Consider the following 25,983-nt stretch of genomic DNA (forward strand, 5'->3'; position numbering starts at 1 on the left):
CACATATACAAAAGAAGAGCCAATGGAGCCCATCAAAGAGTCTCAAAACCCAGGACTAGTCAGATATCCCTCCAGGAAGGACCCAGCCAAGGGGCGGCTCCTGTAAGGAAACCACCAAAACCACCATATTAAGTGGCCCTATAAGTCAGTGTAATGACAAGGGATAAACAAAGGCCAGGTATCCATCCACATACAGCTGTTTCAGGGTGTTGCCCCTCATCAGTTTGGAGCAGGATTCTGGCTAGGTAGGACTTCACTGCATGAGCGCTTTAACCAGCAGCCGGCTGTGTTATCTATTGGCTGGTCTCCCTGAGATCAGTGATGTGTTTCTCTTCTGGCTCGGCATTGCTCCCACCTAGCCAGAATCCTGCTCCACACTGATGAGGGGCAACACCCCGAAACAGCTGTCTGTGGATGGTAACCTGGCCTTTGTTCTTCCCTTGTCATTACATTGACTTATAGGGCCACTTAATATGGTGGTTTTCTTACAGGAGACGCCCCTTGGCTGGGTCCTTTCCGGAGGGATATCTGGCTAGCCCTGGGTTTTGAGACTCTTTTATGAGGCTCCACGGGCTCTTCATTTGCATATTCACGTTTCCCAGGGGGCAATGCACCTAGGACTTCACTGCATTGAGCGCTTTCACCAGCAGCCGGCAGTGTTATCGTTTGGCTGGTCTCCCTGAGTTCAACAATCTGTTTCTCTTATATACAGTGCTGTCCTTCCCCTCTCTCTCTCTATGAATATATATATATATGTACAGTCATGGCAAAAAGTTGTGAGATAGACACAAATCTTATATTTCCCATGATCCCCTGCCCTCTGGTTTTTCTGTGTGTTTGTCAGATGTTTTTATCACATACAGAAATATAATTGCAATCATATTAGGAGTAACAGAAGGTAAGTCAGTATTTGCAGTGTTGTCCCTTCTTCTTCAGGACCTCTGCAATTCTCCCCGGCTGCTCCCATCAACTTCTGGACCAAATCCTGACTGGTAGCCGTCCATTCTTGCACAATCCATGCTTGCATTTTGTCAGAATTTGTTGGTTTTGTTTGTCCACCCGTCTCTTGATGATTGACCACAAGTTTTCAATGGGATTAAGATCTGGGAGAGTTTCCAGGCCATGGACCCAAAATCTCTATGTTTAGTTCCCTGAGCCATTTAGTTATCACCTTTGCTTTATGGCAAGGTGCTCCATCATGCTGCAAAAGGCATTGTTGGTGGCCAAACTGCTCTTGGACAGTTGGGAGAAGTTGCTCTTGAAGGACGTTCTGGTCCCATTCTTTATTCATGGCCGTGTTTTTAGGCAAGACTGTGAGAGAGAAGATTCCCTTGGCTGAGAAGCAACCCCACACATGAATGGTTTCAGGATGCCGGTTACAGTTGGCATGAGACAAGACTGGTGGTAGCGCTCACCTCGTCTTCTCCCAATAAGCTGTTTTCCAGATGTCCCAAACAATCGCAAAGGGGATTCATCAGAGACAATGACTTTCCCCCAGTCCTCAGCAGTCCACTCCCTGGACCTTTCCCCCAGTCCTGAGCAGTCCGCTCCCTGGACCTTTCCCCCAGTCCTCAGCAGTCCTCTCCCTGGACCTTTCCCCAGTCCTCAGCAGTCCACTCCCTGGACCTTTCCCCTAGTTCTCAGCAGTCCACTCCCTGGACCTTTCCCCCAGTCCTCAGCAGTCCACTCCCTGGACCTTTCCCTCAGTCCTCAGCAGTCCACTCCCTGGACCTTTCCCCCAGTCCTCAGCAGTCCACTCCCTGGACCTTTCCTCCAGTCCTCAGCAGTCCGCTCCCTGGACCTTTTGCAGAATATCAGTCTGTCCCTGATGTTTTTCTGGAGAGAAGTGGCTTCTTTGCTGCCCTCCCTGAGACCAGGCCTTGCTCCAAGAGTCTCCGCAGTCTCACAGTGCACAGTGCAGATGCCCTCACACCTGCCTGCTGCCATTTCTGAGCAAGCTCTGCACCGCAGCTCAAACACTTTTAAGAGACGGTCCTGGCGCTTGCTGGTCTTTCTTGGCCCCTGGAGCCTTTTTGGCAACAATGGAACCTCTCTCCTTGAAGTTCATGATGATGCGATAGATTGGTGACTGAGGTGCAATCTTTCTAGCTGCGATACTCTTCCCTGTTCGGCCATTTTTGTGCAGTGCAATGATGACTGCACGTGTTTCTTTAGAGATAACCATGGTTACCAGAAGAGAAACAATGATGCCAAGCACCAGTCTCCTTTTAAAGTGTCCAGTGGTGTCATTCTTACTTAATCATGATAGATTGATCTCCAGCCCTGTCCTCATCAACACCCAACCTGTGTTACTGGAGCAATCACTGAAACAATGTTAGCTGCTCCCTGTAAGGCCGGGCTGCAATGATGGTGACGTGTTTTGGGGGATAAAGTTCATTTTCTAGGCAAATATTGACTGTGTAAGTAATTGCTGTTAAGCTGATCCCTCTGAATAACTGTTAGGAACTCACCTGTCAGGGCTCCTGCGGCATCCTCCTCGGTCCCGGCTTCTTCTGTCGGCGTGAGGACCCAGTGCCGAGGCGGCCGCCCGAGCCGGGTGACGTCACGGAGACCCGACGGCGTCCCTGGTAACCACGCGGTTACCTGGCTCCGTGTCACTCGTGGCGGCCGCCCAGCCTGTGCAGCTGAACGGCATCACGCTCAGGCTGAGGGGCGGATCGCTCCGCCACTCAGTCTGTAGCAGACCAGCTGCTAGGTATCTGGGATCAGAGGGTCGGACCAATGATGTGCTGGTCCGGCCTCCTGACCCAGTATAAAGTGTAATCACTGCCAGCTCTCTTTGCTGGCTATTAGTTGTACTGATCCCAGCTCCCCAGTTCTTCCCTGTACTCTGCCCTATTCCTTCTATATTGTCTTGCCTGGATTCTGACCTTTTGCCTGCCCCCTGACTACCCGCTTCTTTCTGATTTGGTACTGCGCTGCTCGTTCGGTTTCTGTCTTGGCTACCTTGACCATTAAGATATTGGTAGAGCAGATGCAGAATCTGAACACGTTGGTCCAAGGACTTGCGGAACGTGTCCAGGAACAGGAGGCTGCTCCCCGTCAGGTGACTATGACGACCCCTTCTCCGCCCGAACCACCTGTACAGCTCCCGGAAATGTTTAAAGGGGATAGAAAGGATTTTCGGACCTTCAGGGAGGGATGTAAATTATTTTTTCGGTTACGTCCACGTTCCTCTGGGGACGAGAACCAAAAGGTGGGAATAATCATGTTCCTTCTGCAAGGACCACCACAAGAATGGGCATTTTCCCTACCTCCCAACGCCATTGAGCTAAGTTCTGTTGATTATTTTTTTTCAGCTGTTGGCCTGCTATATGACGACCCTGATAGGACCGTAGTGGTCGAGCGCCAACTAACCTCACTACAACAGGGAAAGAGACCAGTGGAAGACTATTGTGCAGAATTTCGCCAGTGGTGTATTCCCTCTGGTTGAATGACTCTGCATTACGGTACCAATTCCGTGTAGGTCTCTCTGATCAATTAAAAGATTTATTAGTGGCTTATCCGCCTCCTGAGTCCTTAGAGGAGACCATGACATTAGCTATAAGGGTAGATAGGCGCATGCGGGAGAGACGTAGAGAGAAATTAACCACTGGTCCTTGTAAGTCCTCATCCTCTGTCTTTTCTCCTCCTAAACCTGCTCCTTCTCTGTCATTACCCCAAGAAGAACCCATGCAGATTGGAGCCACTGATACGAGGACAAGGCGAGCCTATCGATTGCAGCACAATCTGTGTCTGTACTGTGGCAAAGCTGGACACCGTGTTCGGGAGTGTACCTCCAGGCCTGGATCACCGCCGGAAAACTCCAGCACCTGAGTGACTATCGAGGGGGTCATTCAGGCGCACAGGTACCGCTTGATAGAAAGAATAAATTGATGGTGCCTATTACTCTTTCTTTAGGGGAAAGAAGTATTTCAGGATCGTCCCATATCGATTCTGGGGCATCTGCTAATTTTATTAATTCTGGTTTTTGGTCCAGTCTGGGGGTATGTCCGCTTCAGCTTAAGTGCCCGCTGAGTATCACTGGGGCGGATTTTACACCACTGGCGCAGGGTGAGGTGAGATATACAAAAGAAAACAAGAAAAGAGAGACGTCCCACCAACTTGCAACTGCCTATTATCAGAGTCTATACTCCAAAGTGTTCACCTGTTTACACTCAAAGGAATAAAACAGAAAAAATAAAAGGAGCGTGGAGGAGACTACAATGATTGTAGGTACTATATAGACAATTTATAAAATCACAAGCAATAGATATATAAAAAATCACAAGCAATAGATATATCAAAAACAATAACAACAGCGATAAAGATAATAATAACAATAATAGAGAAACAACCCAAAGTCAGCATGAGTGTCCCAAAGTGAATTACTGTGATCGATAGCTGGTGCTGTGAACGCAGATCTTACTCCCAGTTCATTAGGCTATCCGGCCGGAGAGATAGCTAGTGTTCAGAGTCTAGTCCATGAGAGTAAAGCAACCAGATGGAGCAGTAGTCAGCGTATGATCTTTCAGACGCCGGGCCGTGGCCACAGCACGTGATATCCGCCGCGTACGAGTGATTGGATCTCCTGGACATAGAAGAACTCCCAGCAGAGTCGCAATAGGATCGCAGTTAGAGTAGGTTGAATAAATGTATGATGGAGGTAGTTGTCCACCAAATTGTACTGTGCTAGACAAGTTTCGGAAACTCTCTTTCCATCCTCAGTAGCGAAATGGTTAATTCATTCTTAAAGGAGACAATTTATAGTGAAAAAAAGGGGAAAAGTAAAAAGTACATGGATGATTTTGGCCGGGTCTTTGGTATATTCCAAAGCACGGATCCTGTCTGTTCAATTAGGGCTCACATCTAAAAGATTAATACATATGAACAAATAAATAAATCGATCTGTACAACACAAAATAATCCAATTCAGAGAATAATGATCTATATTCATATAAAAACTCATATATTGAGAAGGGAATAGTCTAAGACACAAACATAAAAAACGCATATAAAACGCATCAAAACCGCATACTGTGAATACAGTTCAAAACATAATTTGCTAAAATCATTAATATTTGTGCAATTAGCGATAAATCTCATAATCCAAAAGAGGACACATCATGGTGCTGTTAATCATAAACAAAAATGCAATAAAATATAGTAAAATCTTTACAGAAAACTTCACAAAAAGTCAAAAATCTCAAGATCTGAATTAAGGCCATGAGGAACCAATGACTGAAATTCATAGATTTTTGTAGTCTTGGATTCTGATTGGGACATTTTCGTCATATGATTGCCACCTCGCCAATTTCTTTTAACTGTGAAGAGAGCAGAAAATGACAGGCCTGTTGGGTCTTGGTTATGGTATTTCTTGAAATGTGCAGATAATGAATGGTTCTCAAAGCCAATTCTAATATTCTTATATTCCTGCTATTCTTATTTTAAGAGGCCTGATCGTCCTTCCAATACTGCTTGCCACAAGGGCAAATTATAATGTAAATAACTGATTGGCTATTGCAGGCTAATAATTCTTTTATAGGTAATAAAAAATCATTTGTGGCTGATTTGACTGTCTTAGTGCACTTCGAAAACTAGTAGTTCTACAGCTACTACATCTGAAAAAACCTTCAGTGCTAGCCATGATTCCGCTTGTGTGATAGGTTGGCTCATTTTCTTAGTAGTTGGAGCGACCTTTAGGCCAATGTTAGGGGCTCTTGTATACACTATTGGAGCTTTGGCTGGAAGAAGGTCTGCCAAGATTCTATCTTCCTTTAACAATGGACAATATTTTTGCACAATCTTCTCTACCTGTTTGTATTGGGCATTGTATGGTAGAACAAGTTTGGCTGAACTCGTTATTGTCGGTAGTGTCACTTCTTTTGCGTTTTATATGCATTTTTTATGTTTTGTGTCTTAGACTATTCCCTTCTGTCACGGCCGCGGCGGCGTCCCGTGCTCCGGGCCGCCGCCGCGACCTCCCTCTGCCCCACGCAGCTGCCGGGGTCCTTGTGCAGGGACCCGGCGCTGCTACCTGTTTGGCCCCGGGGGGCGCCTTACCTCGCCCCGCTCCTGTCTCCGTCTGTGCCGGCCGGCGCGCGCGTCCCCGCCTCCTAGGGCGCGCGTGCGCCGGCTGTCTCAGATTTAAAGGGCCAGTCCACCCCTAATTGTGTATGCACACAATCACTCCCTATAAATTCCAGCCCTGCCCCACTACAGGTGTTGGAGCCTCTACATGCTTCCCATAGCGTTTGGCCCAGCTCCCTGTTGTTCCTGACCTTAGTCCTTGTCCCTTGTTCCTGTCTTCAGTCCTTGTCCCTAGTCCTTGCCCGCTGCCTTCCCATTGTTCCTGAGTCCTGTCCGCCACCTGCGAATCACGCCTACAGACCTCTGCCTGCACTATCTCCTGCCTACTGCTCCTGCCACGCCTCGCCTGCTGTCACTAGCAACCAAGCCAGGGGTAGCGACCTGGGGGTGGCCTGCCGCAGCAAGTCCATCCCGCCTTGCGGCCCCTAGACTCCGCTCCCTGGTGAGGTTAGTGCTATCGCTAGTGACGGTCCAGTGGATCCACTACTCCAGGCGTTACACCTTCTCAACATATGAGTTTTTATACGAATATAGATCATTATTCTCTGAATTGGATTATTTTTGTGTTGTACAGATCGATTTATTTATTTGTTCATATGTATTAATCTTTTAGATGTGAGCCCTAATTGAACAGACAGGATCCGTGCTTTGGAATATACCAAAGACCCCGGCCAAAATCATCCATTTACTTTTTTACTTTTTTCCTTTTCCCCTTTTTTTTTCACTATAAATTGTCTCCTTTAAGAATGAATTAACCATTTCGCTACTGAGGATGGAAAGAGAGTTTCCGAAACTTGTCTAGCACAGTACAATTTGGTGGACAACTACCTCCATCATACATTTATTCAACCTACTCTAACTGCGATCCTATTGCGACTCTGCTGGGGAGTTCTTCTATGTCCAGGAGATCCATCACTCGTACGCGGCGGATATCACGTGCTGTGGCCACGGCACGGCGTCTGAAAGATCATACGCTGACTACTGCTCCATCTGGTTGCTTTACTCTCATGGACTAGACTCTGTGAACACTAGCTATCTCTCCGGCCGGATAGCCTAATGAACTGGGAGTAAAGCCCGTATTCCACGGGTCGTTGGAGGAGCAAACGAGCGCTGTCAGCGCTCGTTTGCTCCTCGTTCGCCGCTCGCTGCCGCCGCTATTCATCGCGGCTGCAGCGAGCGGGTGAGTGCGGGAGGGGGCGGCGGGGAGCTGCAGGGGGGCTGCCCGGGGGATCGCTAGATCCTCCGGGCAGCCCATAGGATATAGCAGCATCTGCTGCCGATGCTCCTATTCAACGGAGCGATGGCAGCAGATCGCTGCTATATCAGTCGCTTGTTTTTCAACATGTTGAAAAACAAGCGACTGCAACGATCAGCCGACATGAACGATGTCGGCTGATCGTTGCACTCTATTCCACGGAACGATTATCGTCCTTAGCGGTCGATATCGTCCGAAAACGAACGATAATCGTTCCGTGGAATAGGGCCATAAGATCTGCGTTCACAGCACCAGCTATCGATCACAGTGATTCACTTTGGGACACTCATGCTGACTTTGGGTTGTTTCTCTATTATTGTTATTATTATCTTTATCGCTGTTATTGTTTTTTGATATATCTATTGCTTGTGATTTTTTATATATCTATTGCTTGTGATTTTATAAATTGTCTATATAGTACCTACAATCATTGTAGTCTCCTCCACGCTCCTTTTATTTTTCTAAGGTGAGATATATCACTCCCCATCTTGAGGTAAAAGTAGGTTCTATTCATTCTGAGTTTCTTGATTTTTTGGTTATGGATAATTTGTCCTCAGACATTATTTTGGGGTTGCCCTGGTTGACTCAGCATAACCCGGTGTTTGATTGGTCAAACAGGGAAACTCATTCAATGGGGACCGGGATGTGCTTCCCATTGTATTTCTTTGCATCAAACGGAATGTTCTTGTTGGAAGGGGAGATCCCCGAATTCTTATCGGATTTTGTTGATGTGTTTGATGAAAGAATCAGTAGACGAATTACCTCCTCATCGTCCATACGATTGTGCCATTGATTTAATTCCTGAGTCTAGATATCCTAAAGGTCGGATGTTTAATTTATCTAGGACAGAAAGGGAGGCTATGCGTGAATATATCAAGGATAGTTTACGCAAAGGTCACATTCGTCCTTCCTGCCTCTCCACTAGGGGCAGGGTTTTTCTTTGTTGGTAAGAAAGATGGCGGTCTACGTCCTGCATTGATTATAGGGAATTTGAATAAAATCACTATTAAAAACCAACATCCTCTTCCGTTGATCCCGGATTTGTTTAATCAGATTGTAGGGGCTCAATGGTTTTCTAAGATTGATCTGCGTGGAGCCTATAATCTGATTAGGATAAAGGAGGGGGAGGAGTGGAAGACCGCTTTTAATACCCCTGAGGGACACTTTGAATATCTTGTGATGCCCTTTGGGCTATGCAATGCCCCTGCCGTGTTCCAACACTTTGTGAATGACGTATTTCGTGAGTACTTAGGTCGGTTCTTAGTGGTGTATTTGGACGATATACTGATTTACTCTCCTGATTGGTCGTCCCACATATAACATTGTGCGTAAAGTTATGGAACTACTGAGATTAAACCATTTGTTCGCTAAGTTGTTCGAAGTGCCAATTCGGTGTTCAGGAGATCTCATTTTTGGGATACAAAATCACCTCCAATTCTTTTTAATAGCTGCTACTTTAAGGGGATCCATTTCAAAAGTGGGACCGTCCCAACAGTCTTAAGGCTTTACAGAGATTTTTGGGATTCGCTAATTATTATAGGAAGTTTATTCATGGTTTCTCTGTAATTGCCAAACCTCTTACTGATATGACTAGAAAGGGAGCGGATTTGGTAAACTGGACTCCTGAAGCTGTTCTGGCTTTCGACAAACTTAAAGGGTGTTTTCCTGTGGCTCCAGTATTGATTCAACCAGACTTTGAACAACCCTTCATTGTTGAGGTGGATGCCTCAGAGGTGGGGGTTGGAGCGGTTCTCTCACAAGGCTCAGCTACACTCACCAATCTCAAACCCATAGCCTATTTTTCTAGAAAATTCTCTAGAGCTGAATGTAACTATGATATAGGCAACAGAGAACTTCTTGCCATAAAATGGGCCTTTGACGAATGGAGGCATTTTTTAGAAGGGGCCAAGCACAAGATTAAGGTATTGACTGATCACAAGAATCTTGTTTATCTAGATAAAGCTAAACGTCTTACCCCTCAGCAGGCCAGATGGGCGCTTTTTTTCACACAATTTGATTTTGAGGTAACCTTCAGACCTGGCTCCAAGAATGTAAAAGCAGACGCTTTATCAGAGAACCCTGAAACAATTTTATCTCCTGGGGTAGTGGTAGCCATTTTACAGCTCGATCTGGCTGCTCAAGTGATAGACTCGCAAGCCATGGCCCCTAAGAAACACCCCCAGAAAACAAACTCTTCGTTCCCCCAAATCTTTGTCTTAGAGTTCTTGAAGAGACTCACTGGCTCTGTACTAGCAGGTCATCCAGGCATCGCTGGAACTAGATATCTTTTAGCTCGTCATTATTGGTGGCCATCTTGGGCCAGAGATACGAAATTATTTGTGGATGCATGTGAGGTCTGTGCTAGGTCAAAGGTGTCTCGTAGATTGCCGGAGGGACTTCTTCAACCTTTACCAGTACCTACCAAACCCTGGACCCACATCTCTATGGATTTCATAACTAATCTACCAGTCTCCAAGGGTAGAACAGTGATTTGGGTGGTCATCGATAGATTCTCTAAAATGTGTCACCTAATTCCTCTTAGTAAACTCCCTACTGCACGTAGCTTGGCTTCTCTATTCATTAATCATATTCTCCGCCTGCATGGGGTTCCAGAAAATATTGTTTCTGATAGGGGGGTACAGTTTGTATCTAAGTTCTGGAGAGAATTCTGTGGCCGTCTGGGTATATCCTTGTCTTTTTCCTCAGCTTTCCATCCTCAGTCTAATGGGCAAACTGAGAGAGTAAACCAGTCATTAGAACAGTTTTTTTAAGATGTTTTGTTGCAGGTTCTCAGGACAAATGGAAGGAATACTTACCCTTATCTGAGTTTGCACTAAATAATCGTGAAAATCAGTCTCTCAAAATGTCACCTTTCTTTTGCATTTCAGGTTTAATCCTAGGTACTCTTCCGTTCATGCTGCCGAAGTCGATCAACCATTCCGCTGAAAAGACCTACAAAAGACTGTGCACAGTCTGGGCCCAGGCTCTGCAGAACCTGGTTAAAGCCCAAGAATGTTCTAAGAGACAATCTGATAAAAGACGCATATCTGGCCCCAAGTACAAGGTGGGGCTAAGGTATGGCTCTCGACCAGAAATTTGAAATTGAGAACGCCATCCGGTAAACCTGTCACCAAAATTCATCGGTCCCTATGTAATTCTTAAGATGTATGTTAAGAAATATGTTAATCCGGTGTTGCCATCTGTCCTCCCTGCTCCCTTGGTCGTTCAAGGGAGCTGGAGTACGAAACAGAAAGAATTCTGGATTCCCGTTAGGTCCAGAGTTCTTTGCAGTACCTTGTTCATTGGAGTGGATTTGGCCCTCCTACAAGTAGGGACATGCATGCGCCGCGTCTTGTTCGACAATTTCACTCGTGCAACCCTCTCAAGCCGGGTCCTTTAAATAAGGGTCCTGAGGCCCCTCATAAAGGGGGGATACTGTTAGGAAACTCACCTGCCAGGGCTCCTGCGGCGTCCTCCTCAGTCCCCGGCTTCTTCTGTCAGTGCTAGGACCCAGTGCCGAGGCGGCCGCCCCGAGCCGGGTGACGTCACGGAGACCCGACTGCGTCCCTGGTAACCAGGGACGCCGCGGCTCCGTGTCACTTGTGGCGGCCGCCCAGCCTGTGCAGCTGAACGGCATCAGGCTCAGGCTAAGGGGCGGATCGCTCCGCCACTCAGTCTGTAGCAGACCAGCTGCTAGGTATCTGGGATCAGAGGGTCGGACCAATGATGTGCTGGTCCGGCCTCCTGACCCAGTATAAAGTGGTAATCACTGCCAGCTCTCTTTGCTGGCTATTAGTTGTACTGATCCCAGCTCCCCAGTTCTTCCCTGTACTCTGCCCTATTCTTTCTATATTGCCTTGCCTGGATTCTGACCTTTGCCTGCCCCCTGACTACCCGCTTCTTCCTGATTTTGTACTGCGTTGCTCGTTCGTTTTCTGTCTCTGCTACTTGACCTTCCCGCATTGTGTTTGTCTGTCTGCGTTTTTTTATGTTTTGCACCTATTCAGCATAGGGATTGTCTTTGTGGTTGTCCGCGACCGCTTAGGGTCGACCGAGGCAAGTAGGCAGGTGACAGTGGGTGGGATCAGATTCAGGGCCCACTGTCCCGTGTCTTGTCTTCACCTGCCTACCGTGACAATAACAATTCTGGAGTATATGCTAATTGCCATTGCCAAACTGAAGCAGTAGACTTTGTAATATAATAATAATAATAATAATAATAATAATAATTAATATTTCTATCCTTCTCAAAACTTTTGGCCATGACTGTACACACATGGGCGGCGTGGGGGCGGCATGGGGGACGGCTGGAGCAGTTTGGCTGGCCTCCCGAAGATGACGTTGACACAAGATGGTGGCTGGGGTCGACACGTAAGTATAATGCCCCAACTCGTCTGGGGTGGGGGGAACACAGGGAAGGGGGCCATTCACTTAACACACATTACAAAGTTGTGTAACTTTGTAATGTGTGTTATTTAGTGAATTAAAGTTAAACGCTGCACTACCCCTTTAAATTGAAGCATGCGTTTTGGTCTAGTGTGAATAGCGCACTATTCGCTCATCACTAAATAAAGTATTTTACCCTCTTAATTTTTTCTTAGAACCAAATTTTCTTCCCTAAGTTGTTCCATGTATCCAGCTTCCTCTTCTGGATGGTAATTCCAGCTTCTCCTCACCTGTACAGGTATCAACATTAACCCAACATCTCCCATTGACTTTAATGGGTTTCATGTGCTCCTCCTCATGTCTACCACTGCCATGTGCTCCTCCTCCTCATGTCTACCACTGCCATGTGCTCCTCCGCCTCCACATGTCTACGACCGCCATGTGCTCCTCCTCCTCCTCATGTCTACCACTGTCATGTGCTCCTCCTCCGCCTCATGTCTACCACCGCCATGTGCTCCTCCTCCTCCTCATGTCTACCACTGTCATGTGCTTCTCCTCCTCCTCATGTCTACCACTGTAATGTGCTCCTCCTCCTCATGTCTACCACTGTCATGTGCTCCTCCTCCTCCTCATGTCTACCACTGTCATGTGCTCCTCCTCCTCCTCCTCCTCCTCATGTCTACCACTGCCATGTGCTCCTCCTCCTCATGTCTACCACTGCCATGTGCTCCTCCGCCTCCACATGTCTACCACCGCCATGTGCTCCTCCTCCTCCTCATGTCTACCACTGTAATGTGCTCCTCCTCCTCATGTCTACCACTGTCATGTGCTCCTCCTCCTCATGTCTACCACTGTCATGTGCTCCTCCTCCTCATGTCTACCACTGCCATGTGCTCCTCCGCCTCCACATGTCTACCACTGTCATGTGCTCCTCCTCCTCCTCATGTCTACCACTGTAATGTGCTCCTCCTCCTCATGTCTACCACTGTCATGTGCTCCTCCTCCTCCTCATGTCTACCACTGTCATGTGCTCCTCCTCCTCCTCATGTCTACCACTGTCATGTGCTCCTCCTCCTCATTTCTACCACCGCCATGTGCTCCTCCTCCTCCTCCTGTCTACCACTGTCATGTGCTCCTCCTCCTCCTCCTCATGTCTACCACTGTCATGTGCTCCTCCTCCTCATGTCTACCACTGTCATGTGCTCCTCCTCCTCCTCCTCCTCATGTCTACCACTGTCATGTGCTCCTCCTCATGTCTACCACTGCCATGTGCTCCTCCGCCTCCACATGTCTACCACTGTCATGTGCTCTTCCTCCTCCTCATGTCTACCACTGTAATGTGCTCCTCCTCCTCATGTCTACCACTGTCATGTGCTCCTCCTCCTCCTCATGTCTACCACTGTCATGTGCTCCTCCTCCTCCTCATGTCTACCACTGTCATGTGCTCCTCCTCCTCATTTCTACCACCGCCATGTGCTCCTCCTCCTCCTCATGTCTACCACTGTCATGTGCTCCTCCTCCTCCTCCTCATGTCTACCACTGTCATGTGCTCCTCCTCCTCATGTCTACCACTGTCATGTGCTCCTCCTCCTCATGTCTACCACTGTCATGTGCTCCTCCTCCTCCTCATGTCTACCACTGTCATGTGCTCCTCCTCCTCCTCCTCCTCATGTCTACCACTGCCATGTGCTCCTCCTCCTCATGTCTACCACTGTCATGTGCTCCTCCTCCTCCTCATGTCTACCACCGCCATGTGCTCCTCCTCCTCCTCATGTCTACCACTGTCATGTGCTCCTCCTCCTCATGTCTACCACTGTCATGTGCTCCTCCTCCTCATGTCTACCACTGTCATGTGCTCCTCCTCCTCATGTCTACCACTGCATGTGCTCCTCCCCCCACATGTCTACCACTGTCATGTGCTCCTCCTCCTCCTCATGTCTACCACTGTCATGTGCTCCTCCTCCTCATGTCTACCACTGTCATGTGCTCCTCCTCCTCATGTCTACCACTGTCATGTGCTCCTCCTCCTCCTCATGTCTACCACTGTCATGTGCTCCTCCTCCTCATTTCTACCACCGCCATGTGCTCCTCCTCCTCCTCCTATGTCTACCACTGTCATGTGCTCCTCCTCCTCCTCATGTCTACCACTGTCATGTGCTCCTCCTCCTCATGTCTACCACTGTCATGTGCTCCTCCTCCTCTCCTCTCATGTCTACCACTGTCATGTGCTCCTCCTCATGTCTACACTGCCATGTGCTCCTCCGCCTCCACATCTACCACTGTCATGTGCTCTCCTCCTCCTCATGTCTACCACTGTAATGTGCTCCTCCTCCTCATGTCTACCACTGTCATGTGCTCCTCCTCCTCCTCATGTCTACCACTGTCATGTGCTCCTCCTCCTCCTCATGTCTACCACTGTCATGTGCTCCTCCTCCTCATTTCTACCACCGCCATGTGCTCCTCCTCCTCCTCATGTCTACCACTGTCATGTGCTCCTCCTCCTCCTCCTCATGTCTACCACTGTCATGTGCTCCTCCTCCTCATGTCTACACTGTCATGTGCTCCTCCTCCTCCTCCTCCCTCATGTCTACCACTGTCATGTGCTCCTCCTCCTCTCCTCATGTCTACCACTGTCATTGTGCTCCTCCTCCTCATGTCTACCGCCGACATGTGCTCCTCATCCTCCTCATGTCTACCGCCGACATGTGCTCCTCTTCTCCTCATGTCTACCCTGTCAGGCTCCTCCTCCTCCTCATGTCTACCACTGTCATGTGCTCCTCTCCTCCTCATGTCTACCACTTTATGTGCTCCTCCTCCTCATGTCTACCACTGTCATGTGCTCCTCCTCCTCCTCAATGTCTACCACTGTCATATGATCCTCCTCCTCATATCTACCACTGTCATATGATCCTCCTCCTCATTCTACCACTGTCATGTGCTCCTCCTCCTCCTCATGTCTACCACTGTCATGTGCTCCTCCTCCTCATGTCTACCACTGTCCTGTGCTCCTCCTCCTCATGTCTACACTTTCATGTGCTACTCCTCCTCATGTCTACACTGTCATGTGCTCCTCCTCTCCTCATGTCTACCACTGTCATATGATCCTCCTCCTCATATCTACACTGTCATATGATCCTCCTCCTACATATCTACCACTGTCATGTGCTCCTCCTCCTCCTCATGTCTACCACTGTCATGTGCTCCTCCTCCTCATGTCTAACCACTGTCATGTGCTCCTCCTCCTCATGTCTACCACTTTCATGTGCTCCTCCTCCTCATGTCTACCACTGTCATGTGCTCCTCCTCCTCCTCATGTCTACCACTGCCATGTGCTCCTCCTCCTCCTCCTCATGTCTACACTGTCATGTGCTCCTCCTCCTCATGTCTACCACTGTCATGTGCTCCTCCTCCTCCTCATGTCTACCACTGTCATGTGCTCCTCCTCCTCCACATGTCTACCACTGTCATGTGCTCTTCCTCCTCCTCATGTCTACCACTGTCATGTGCTCCTCCTCCTCCTGTCTACCACTGTAACAGCAAGTCATAGTATATAGTTGGGATTCCTTTGTCCATATTGTAAGTAAGGGTCCTATTCCACGGGCCGAGCAGGGCCCGATCAAACAATTATAACGAGCGCCGATCTGCTAGATCGCCGCTCATTTACTGGGCCTATTCCACGGCCTGATGATCGTTTAGCGAGGGCTGCAGGGACTCGTTACTGATGTCCTTGCAGCATACATTACCTGTCAGGTCTTCTCCTCTGCTCCATCTGCTCCGCGGCGGTCCCGGCCTGTGATTGGCTGAGCGCTCCGTCAGCTGACAGGCCATTCTGAAGCTAGAACGCGGGACCCGGTGAGGAAGACAGAGCGGAGAAGAAGCCCTGACAGGTAATGTATGATGCTGCTGCTTCTCAAATCGTCGGTGGCCCGCCGCGCACCGCGATGCGCGGTGGGGGACCGATGATTTTAGGTCTGGCCCTAAATGAACGATCAGCCGATGACACGATAATCGGCTGATTGTTCTCTCTATTTCACCGAGCGATAATTGCCCGAATCGGGCCGATTCAGCCGATTATCGTTCCTGTGGAATAGGGCCTTAATACTGCCATACGGTGCAGCGGACAGAGAAGAGACAGCCATTGGTATTGTGTAGGGTTTATTCCTGCAGGTGCTGCTGGCCGTCTCCTCCAGCGTAGGGATATATATATATATATATATATATATATATATATATATACTCCTGTATACAGCTTTATGCTGAGGATATATTACTATTCTTACATTTATATATTATTCCACCTCTAGTGACCTCTTATATACAATTATAACAGTATTGGGGGGGGCACGCTATAGGGGAGCGGACAGGTGTGTCCACGTCATCCATCTGCTGGGCATTGGTCACATGACATGAGCCGGGGGTCCGGCGGATGTCACAGGAAGGTGGGAATCTGCAAGAAAGAGATGATAACTCGTATTATAAGACTTCTTCTGCCTCCGCTGTAAATAGATTGCCAAGAGTAGACTGGACAACGGACCGGCTGCCCCCCGCCCTGTGGCTGGCTGCCCCCTTCCCCCGTCCTGTGACTGGCTGAAACTGCCCCCGGGCAAGTATAAATGTTGGGATTTTATATTTCTTAACTGTCTCATACTCAGTGCTATATACTGCCATACAATGCCTACATAATAGTGCCATACAGTGCATATACTGCTATATCTGCTATACAAAACACAGAAAAATGCACCAGCTCACCGTAATGGCAAGATACAGACCCACTACAGGCACAAAAATAGTTAAAAGCAGCTCTTGGTTACCACTTAAAAATGGTGTGAACTATTACAGTCCTACACTGTACTATGGCCTCATACACGGGGCAGTCCTACACTGTACTATGGCCTCATACCGGGGCAGTCCTACACTGTACTATGGCCTCATACCGGGGCAGTCCTACACTGTACTATGGCCTCATACCGGTGGCAGTCCCTACACTGTACTATGGCCTCATACCGGGGCAGTCCTACACTGTACTATGGCCTCATACCGGGGCAGTCCTACACTGTACTATGGCCTCATACCGGGGCAGTCCTACACTGTACTATGGCCTCATACCGGGGCAGTAATACACTGTACTATGGCCTCATACACGGGCCAGTCCTACACTGTACTATGTCCTCATACCGGGGCAGTCCTACACTGTACTATGGCCTCATACACGGGCAGTCCTACACTGTACTATGGCCTCATACACGGGGCAGTCCTACACTGTACTATGGCCTCATACACGGGGCCGTCCTACACTGTACTATGGCCTCATACCGGGGCAGTCCTACACTGTACTATGTCCTCATACCGGGGCAGTCCTACACTGTACTATGGCCTCATACACGGGGCAGTCCTACACTGTACTATGGCCTCATACCGGGGCAGTCCTACACTGTACTATGGCCTCATACCGGGGCAGTAATACACTGTACTATGGCCTCATACCGGGGCAGTCCTACACTGTACTATGGCCTCATACCGGGGCAGTCCTACACTGTACTATAGCCTCATACCGGGACAGTCCTACACTGTACTATGGCCTCATACCGGGGCAGTCCTACACTGTACTATGGCCTCATACCGGGGCAGTCATATACTGTACTATGGCCTCATACCGGGGCAGTCCAACACTGTACTATGGCCTCATACACGGGGCAGTCCTACACTGTACTATGGCCTCATACCGGGGCAGTCCTACACTGTACTATGGCCTCATATGGGGCAGTCCTACACTGTACTATGGCCTCATACACAGGGCAGTCCTACACTGTACTATGGCCTCATACACAGGGCAGTCCTACACTGTACTATGGCCTCATACACGGGGCAGTCCTACACTGTACTATGGCCTCATACCAGGACAGTCCCTACAATGTACTATGGCCTCATACCGGGGCAGTCCTACACTGTACTATGGCCTCATACCAGGACAGTCCTACACTGTACTATGGCCTCATACCGGGGCAGTCCTACACTGTACTATGGCCTCATATGGGGCAGTCCTACACTGTACTATGGCCTCATACCGGGGCAGTCCTACACTGTACTATGGCCTCATACACGGGGCAGTCCTACACTGTACTATAGCCTCATATGGGGCAGTCCTACACTGTACTATGGCCTCATACCGGGGCACTCCTACACTGTACTATGGCCTCATACCGGGGCAGATCCTACACTGTACTATAGCCTCATACCGGGACAGTCCTACACTGTACTATGGCCTCATACACGGGGCAGTCCTACTCTGTACTATGGCCTCATATGGGGCAGTCCTACACTGTACTATGGCCTCATATGGGGCAGTCCTACACTGTACTATGGCCTCATACCGGGGCAGTCCTACACTGTACTGTGGCCTCATACTGGGGCAGTCCTACACTGTACTATGGCCTCATACCGGGGCAGTCCTACACTGTACTATGGCCTCATACACAGGGCAGTCCTACACTGTACTATGGCCTCATACACGGGGCAGTCCTACACTGTACTATGGCCTCATACCGGAGCAGTCCTACACTGTACTATGGCCTCATACCGGGGCAGTCCTACACTGTACTATGGCCTCATACCGGGGCAGTCCTACACTGTACTATGGCCTCATACCTGGGCAGTCCTACACTGTACTATGGCCTCATACACGGGCAGTCCTACACTGTACTATGGCCTCATACCGGGACAGTCCTACACTGTACTATGGCCTCATACCGGGGCAGTCCTACTCTGTACTATGGCCTCATATGGGGGCAGTCCTACACTGTACTATGGCCTCATACCGGGGCAGTCCTACACTGTACTATGGCCTCATACCGGGACAGTCCTACACTGTACTATGGCCTCATACTGAGGCAGTCCTACACTGTACTATGGCCTCATACCGGGGCAGTCCTACACTGTACTATGGCCTCATACCGGGGCAGTCCTACACTGTACTATGGCCTCATATGGGGAAGTCCTACACTGTACTATGGCCTCATACCGGGGCAGTCCTACACTGTACTATGGCCTCATACACGGGGCAGTCCTACACTGTACTATGGCCTCATATGGGGCAGTCCTACACTGTACTATGGCCTCATACCGGGACAGTCCTACACTGTACTATGGCCTCATACCGAGGCAGTCCTACACTGTACTATGGCCTCATACCGGGGCAGTCCTACACTGTACTATGGCCTCATACATGAGGCAGTCCTACACTGTACTATGGCCTCATACATGAGGCAGTCCTACACTGTACTATGGCCTCATACCAGGGCAGTCCTACACTGTACTATGGCCCCATACCGGGGCAGATCCTACACTGTACTATGGCCTCATACCGGGGCAGTCCTACAATGTACTATGGCCTCATACCGGGGCAGTCCTACACTGTACTATGGCCTCATACCGGGGCAGTCCTACACTGTACTATGGCCTCATATCGGGGCAGTCCTACACTGTACTATGGCCTCATACCGGGGCAGTCCTACACTGTACTATGGCCTCATACTGGGGCAGTCCTACACTGTACTATGGCCTCATATCGGGGCAGTCCTACACTGTACTATGGCCTCATACCGGGGCAGTCCTACACTGTACTAGGGCCTCATACCAGGACAGTCCTACACTGTACTATGGCCTCATACCGGGGCAGTCCTACACTGTACTATGGCCTCATACCGGGGCAGTCCTACACTGTACTATGGCCTCATACACAGGGCAGTCCTACACTGTACTATGGCCTCATACCGGGGCAGTCCTACACTGTACTATGGCCTCATACACGGGGCAGTCCTACACTGTACTATGGCCCCATACTGGGGCAGTCCTACACTGTACTATGGCCTCATACCGGGGCAGTCCTACACTGTACTATGGCCTCATACCTGGGCAGTCCTACACTGTACTATGGCCTCATACCGGGGCAGTCCTACACTGTACTATGGCCTCATACCGGGGCAGTCCTACACTGTACTATGGCCTCATATCGGGGCAGTCCTACACTGTACTATGGCCTCTCCATGACATGAAATACGCCTATGCTCTGGGCATGCAAGATCCATCTTATACCGGCACAAGTAATTACACCACCTGGGTGAGATAGGTGGAGTGCACCCACATGGGGGAGTGGCTGCCTCTACATGGTCGTGCACTCCACCTATCCCACCCAGGTGGTGTAATTACTTGTGCCGGTATAAGATGGATCTTGCATGCCCAGAGCATAGGCGTATTTCATGTCATGGAGAGGCCATAGTACAGTGTAGGACTGCCCGGTATGAGGCCATAGTACAGTGTAGGACTGCCCCGGTATGAGGCCATAGTACAGTGTAGGACTGCCCTGGTATGAGGCCATAGTACAGTGTAGGACTGCCCCGGTATGAGGCCATAGTACAGTGTAGGACTGTCCCGGTATGAGGCCATAGTACAGTGTAGGACTGCCCCGGTATGAGGCCATAGTACAGTGTAGGACTGCCCCGGTATGAGGCCATAGTACAGTGTAGGACTGCCCTGGTATGAGGCCATAGTACAGTGTAGGATCTGCCCCGGTATGAAGCCATAGTACAGTGTAGGACTGCCCCGATATGAGGCCATAGTACAGTGTAGGACTTTCCCGGTATGAGGCCATAGTACAGTGTAGGACTGCCCCGTGTATGAGGCCATAGTACAGTGTAGGACTGCCCCGGTATGAAGCCATAGTACAGTGTAGGAATGCCCCGGTATGAGGCCATAGTACAGTGTAGGACTGCCCCGGTATGAGGCCATAGTACAGTGTAGGACTGCCCCGGTATGAGGCCATAGTACAGTGTAGGACTGCCCCGGTATGAGGCCATAGTACAGTGTAGGACTGCCCCGTGTATGAGGCCATAGTACAGTGTAGGACTGCCCCGTGTATGAGGCCATAGTACAGTGTAGGACTGCCCCGTGTATGAGGCCATAGTACAGTGTAGGACTGCCCCGGTATGAGGCCATAGTACAGTGTAGGACTGCCCCGGTATGAGGCCATAGTACAGTGTAGGACTGCCCCGGTATGAGGCCATAGTACAGTGTAGGACTGCCCTGGTATGAGGCCATAGTACAGTGTAGGACTGCCCTGTGTATGAGGCCATAGTACAGTGTAGGATTGTCCCGGTATGAGGCCATAGTACAGTGTAGGACTGCCCCGGTATGAGGCCATAGTACAGTGTAGGACTGCCCCGGTATGAGGCCATAGTACAGTGTAGGACTGCCTTGGTATGAGGCCATAGTACAGTGTAGGACTGTCCTGGTATAAGGCCATAGTACAGTGTAGGACTGCCCCGGTATGAGGCCATAGTACAGTGTAGGATCTGCCCCATTATGAGGCCATAGTACAGTGTAGGACTGCCCCGTGTATGAGGCCATAGTACAGTGTAGGACTGCCCCGGTATGAGGCCATAGTACAGTGTAGGACTGCCCCAGTATGAGGCCATAGTACAGTGTAGGACTGCCCCGGTATGAGGCCATAGTATAGTGTAGGGCTGCCCCGGTATGAGGCCATAGTACAGTGTAGGACTGCCCCGGTATGAGGCCATAGTACAGTGTAGGACTGCCCCGGTATGAGGCCATAGTACAGTGTAGGACTGCCCCGTTATGAGGCCATAGTACAGTGTAGGACTGCCCCGGTATGAGGCCATAGTACAGTGTAGGACTGCCCCTGTATGAGGCCATAGTACAGTGTAGGACTTTCCTGGTATGAGGCCATAGTACAGTGTAGGACTGCCCCGGTATGAGGCCATAGTACAGTGTAGGACTGCCCCGGTATGAGGCCATAGTACAGTGTAGGACTGCCCCAGTATGAGGCCATAGTACAGTGTAGGACTGCCCCGGTATGAGGCCATAGTACAGTGTAGGACTGCCCCAGTATGAGGCCATAGTACAGTGTAGGACTGCCCAGTATGAGGCCATAGTACAGTGTAGGACTGCCCTGTGTATGAGGCCATAGTACAGTGTAGGACTGTCCCGGTATGAGGCCATAGTACAGTGTAGGACTGCCCCGGTATGAGGCCATAGTACAGTGTAGGACTGCCCTGTGTATGAGGCCATAGTACAGTGTAGGACTGCCCCGGTATGAGGCCATAGTACAGTGTAGGACTTCCCGGTATGAGGCCATAGTACAGTGTAGGACTTTCCCGGTATGAGGCCATAGTACAGTGTAGGACTGCCCCGGTATGAGGCCATAGTACAGTGTAGGACTGCCCCGGTATGAGGCCATAGTACAGTGTAGGACTGCCCCGGTATGAGGCCATAGTACAGTGTAGGACTTTCCCGGTATGAGGCCATAGTACAGTGTAGGACTTTCCCGGTATGAGGCCATAGTACAGTGTAGGACTGCCCCGGTATGAGGCCATAGTACAGTGTAGGACTGCCCCGTGTATGAGGCCATAGTACAGTGTAGGACTGCCCCGGTATGAGGCCATAGTACAGTGTAGGACTGCCCGGTATAAGGCCATAGTACAGTGTAGTACTGCCCCGGTATGAGGCCATAGTACAGTGTAGGACTGCCCCGGTATGAGGCCATAGTACAGTGTAGGACTGCCCTGGTATGAGGCCATAGTACAGTGTAGGACTGCCCCAGTATGAGGCCATAGTACAGTGTAGGACTGCCCCGGTATGAGGCCATAGTACAGTGTAGGACTGCCCTGTGTATGAGGCCATAGTACAGTGTAGGACTGTCCCGGTATGAGGCCATAGTACAGTGTAGGACTGCCCCGGTATGAGGCCATAGTACAGTGTAGGACTGCCCCGGTATGAGGCCATAGTACAGTGTAGGACTGTCCTGTGTATGAGGCCATAGTACAGTGTAGGACTGTCCCGGTATGAGGCCATAGTACAGTGTAGGACTGCCCCGGGTATGATGCCATAGTACAGTGTAGGACTGTCCCGGTATGAGGCCATAGTACAGTGTAGGACTGCCCCGGTATGAGGCCATAGTACAGTGTAGGACTGCCCCGGTATGAGGCCATAGTACAGTGTAGGGACTGCCGCGTTATGAGGCCACCGTAACGTGGTGGGTAGTTTACACCATTTTCAAGTGGTAACCAAGAGCCTCATTATTTTGTGGGAAGTTCTTTTTTTGGCAGTTGTTGGGGGGGGGGGGGGGCTGCTTTTAACTATTTTCATGTCTGTAGTGGGTCAGTATCTTGCCATTGCAGTGAGCTGTTGATTTTTTCAGTTTTTTTGTGTGTTTGCAACTTCAGCCATAGCAACGTGCTCCTGCCTAGTGTGAATGGTGTTCTTGGAGCTGACCAAATTTGTCTTTTTTTTCTGTATATACTGCCATACACTGCCTACATAATAGTGCCATAACAGTGCATGTATAACAGCTATATACTGCAATACACTGCCTACATAATAGTGCCATACAGTGCATACAATGGGTGCTGGGGTCAGTATAGTGGTACGTACCGCACTGTAGATTATAATCGGTCTGCTGGACATACCTGAAAGAAAAATAACAAATCTAATTAGAGCAACGGGTTGTGTGAGCCACGCCCCGAGGAGTCCACTGATCCTACATTAAATGGCAGCACACGTATCACTCAACTCTGGGTACACCACTCCCTTATAGTAGACTAATATAATAACATACACACAGGACAGGCCACCGGATCCCCAGGACAGGCCATTGATCCCAGGACAGACCATTGGATCCCCAGGACAGGCCACCGGGATCCCCAGGACAGGCCACCGGGATCCCCAGGACAGGCCACCGGATCCACAGGACAGGCCATTGGATCCCCAGGACAGGCCACCGGATCCCAGAACAGGCTACCGGGATCCCCAGGACAGGCCATTGGATCCCCAGGGACAGGCCACCGGATCCCCAGAACAGGCTACCGGGATCCCCAGGACAGGCCACCGGATCCACAGGACAGGCCATTGGATCCCCAGGACAGGCCACCGGATCCCCCAGGACAGGCCACCGGATCCCCAGGACAGGCCACCGGATCCCCAGGACAGGCCACCGGATCCCAGGACAGGCCACCGGATCCCCAGGACAGGCCATTGGATCCCCAGGACAGGCCACCGGATCCACAGAACAGGCCACCGGGATCCCCAGGACAGGCCACATATAGAGAGACTCATCCTACACATGACAGTGATACATACGTCTGATAGATGCTCGGAGAGACCCTTCCTCCTCTGTGGGTTCTCCCGTCCTGTGTACAGAGAATAACATCATTGTAATTACTCTGTACTCTGATAGTATTCAGGGTTTTATTTTGTTGCAAAAGTCATAGGGTGGACTGGAGGAGGAGGAGTATGTCTGTATGTTAGAGGGACAGGGTGAGGAGGAGGAGGAGTATGTCTGTATGTTAGAGGGACAGGAGGAGTATGTCTGTATGTTAGAGGGACAGGAGGAGGAGGAGTATGTCTGTATGTTAGAGGGACAGGAGGAGTATGTCTGTATGTTAGAGGGACAGGAGGAGGAGGAGTATGTCTGTATGTTAGAGGGATAGGAGGAGGAGGAGGAGTATATCTGTATGTTAGAGGGACAGGAGGAGGAGGAGGAGTATATCTGTATGTTAGAGGGACAGGGTGAGGAGGAGGAGTATGTCTGTATGTTAGAGGGATAGGAGGAGGAGGAGTATGTCTGTATGTTAGAGGGACAGGAGGAGGAGGAGTATGTCTGTATGTTAGAGGGAGAGGGTGAGGAGGAGGAGGAGTATGTCTGTATGTTAGAGGGACAGGAGGAGAATGTCTGTATGTTAGAGGGACAGGAGGAGGAGGAGTATGTCTGTATGTTAGAGGGACAGGAGGAGTATGTCTGTATGTTAGAGGGACAGGAGGAGGAGGAGTATGTCTGTATGTTAGAGGGATAGGAGGAGGAGGAGGAGTATATCTGTATGTTAGAGGGACAGGAGGAGGAGGAGGAGTATATCTGTATGTTAGAGGGACAGGGTGAGGAGGAGGAGTATGTCTGTATGTTAGAGGGAGAGGAGGAGGAGGAGTATGTCTGTATGTTAGAGGGACAGGAGGGGAGGAGGAGTATGTCTGTATGTTAGAGGGACAGGAGGAGGAGGAGTATGTCTGTATGTTAGAGGACAGGGTGAGGAGGAGGAGGAGGAGGAGTATGTCTGTATGTTAGAGGGATAGGAGGAGGAGGAGGAGTATGTCTGTATGTTAGAGGGGACAGGAGGAGGAGGAGGAGTATATCTGTATGTTAGAGGGACAGGGTGAGGAGGAGGAGTATGTCTGTATGTTAGAGGGATAGGAGGAGGAGGAGTATGTCTGTATGTTAGAGGGACAGGAGGAGGAGGAGTATGTCTGTATGTGAGAGGGATAGGAGGAGGAGGAGGAGTATGTCTGTATGTTAGAGGGACAGGAGGAGGAGGAGGAGTATATCTGTAATGTTAGAGGGACAGGGTGAGGAGGAGGAGTATGTCTGTATGTTAGAGGGACAGGAGGAGGAGGAGTATGTCTGTATGTTAGAGGGATAGGAGGAGGAGGAGGAGTATGTCTGTATGTTAGAGGGACAGGGTGAGGAGGAGGAGGAGGAGTATGTCTGTATGTTAGAGGGACAGGGTGAGGAGGAGGAGGAGGAGGAGTATGTCTGTATGTTAGAGGGACAGGGTGAGGAGGAGGAGTATGTCTGTATGTTAGAGGGACAGGGGGAGGAGGAGGAGTATGTCTGTATGTTAGAGGGACAGGGTGAGGAGGAGGAGGAGTATGTCTGTATGTTAGAGGGACAGGGTGAGGAGGAGGAGTATGTCTGTATGTTAGAGGGACAGGGTGAGGAGGAGGAGGAGTATGTCTGTATGTTAGAGGGACAGGGTGAGGAGGAGGAGGAGTATGATCTGTATGTTAGAGGGACAGGGTGAGGAGGAGGAGGAGTATGTCTGTATGTTAGAGGGACAGGGTGAGGAGGAGGAGGAGTATGTCTGTATGTTAGAGGGACAGGGTGAGGAGGAGGGAGTATGTCTGTATGTTAGAGGGACAGGGTGAGGAGCAGGAGGAGGAGTATGTCTGTATGTTAGAGGGACAGGGTGAGGAGGAGGAGGAGTATGTCTGTATGTTAGAGGGACAGGGTGAGGAGGAGGAGGAAGTATGTCTGTATGTTAGAGGGACAGGGTGAGGAGGAGGAGGAGTATGTCTGTATGTTAGAGGGACAGGGTGAGGAGGAGGAGGAGTATGTCTGTATGTTAGAGGGATAGGAGGAGGAGGAGGAGTATGTCTGTATGTTAGAGGGACAGGGTGAGGAGGAGGAGGAG

General features: G+C 49.9%; 1 long non-coding RNA gene across 1 annotated transcript; it reads right to left on the reverse strand.

Moving 5' to 3' along the window:
• Window positions 1–15,869: 15,869 nt before the first annotated feature.
• Window positions 15,870–23,211, reverse strand: LOC138775678 (uncharacterized). Its single transcript, XR_011360607.1, has 2 exons — window positions 23,177–23,211; window positions 15,870–16,178 (listed from the first exon to the last, which is right to left on the reverse strand). It is a non-coding gene; the product is annotated as an uncharacterized lncRNA (long non-coding RNA).
• Window positions 23,212–25,983: the final 2,772 nt, after the last annotated feature.

The sequence above is a fragment of the Dendropsophus ebraccatus genome, unplaced genomic scaffold (assembly GCF_027789765.1).
Source record: "Dendropsophus ebraccatus isolate aDenEbr1 unplaced genomic scaffold, aDenEbr1.pat pat_scaffold_1866_ctg1, whole genome shotgun sequence".
Lineage (NCBI taxonomy): Eukaryota > Metazoa > Chordata > Amphibia > Anura > Hylidae > Dendropsophus > Dendropsophus ebraccatus.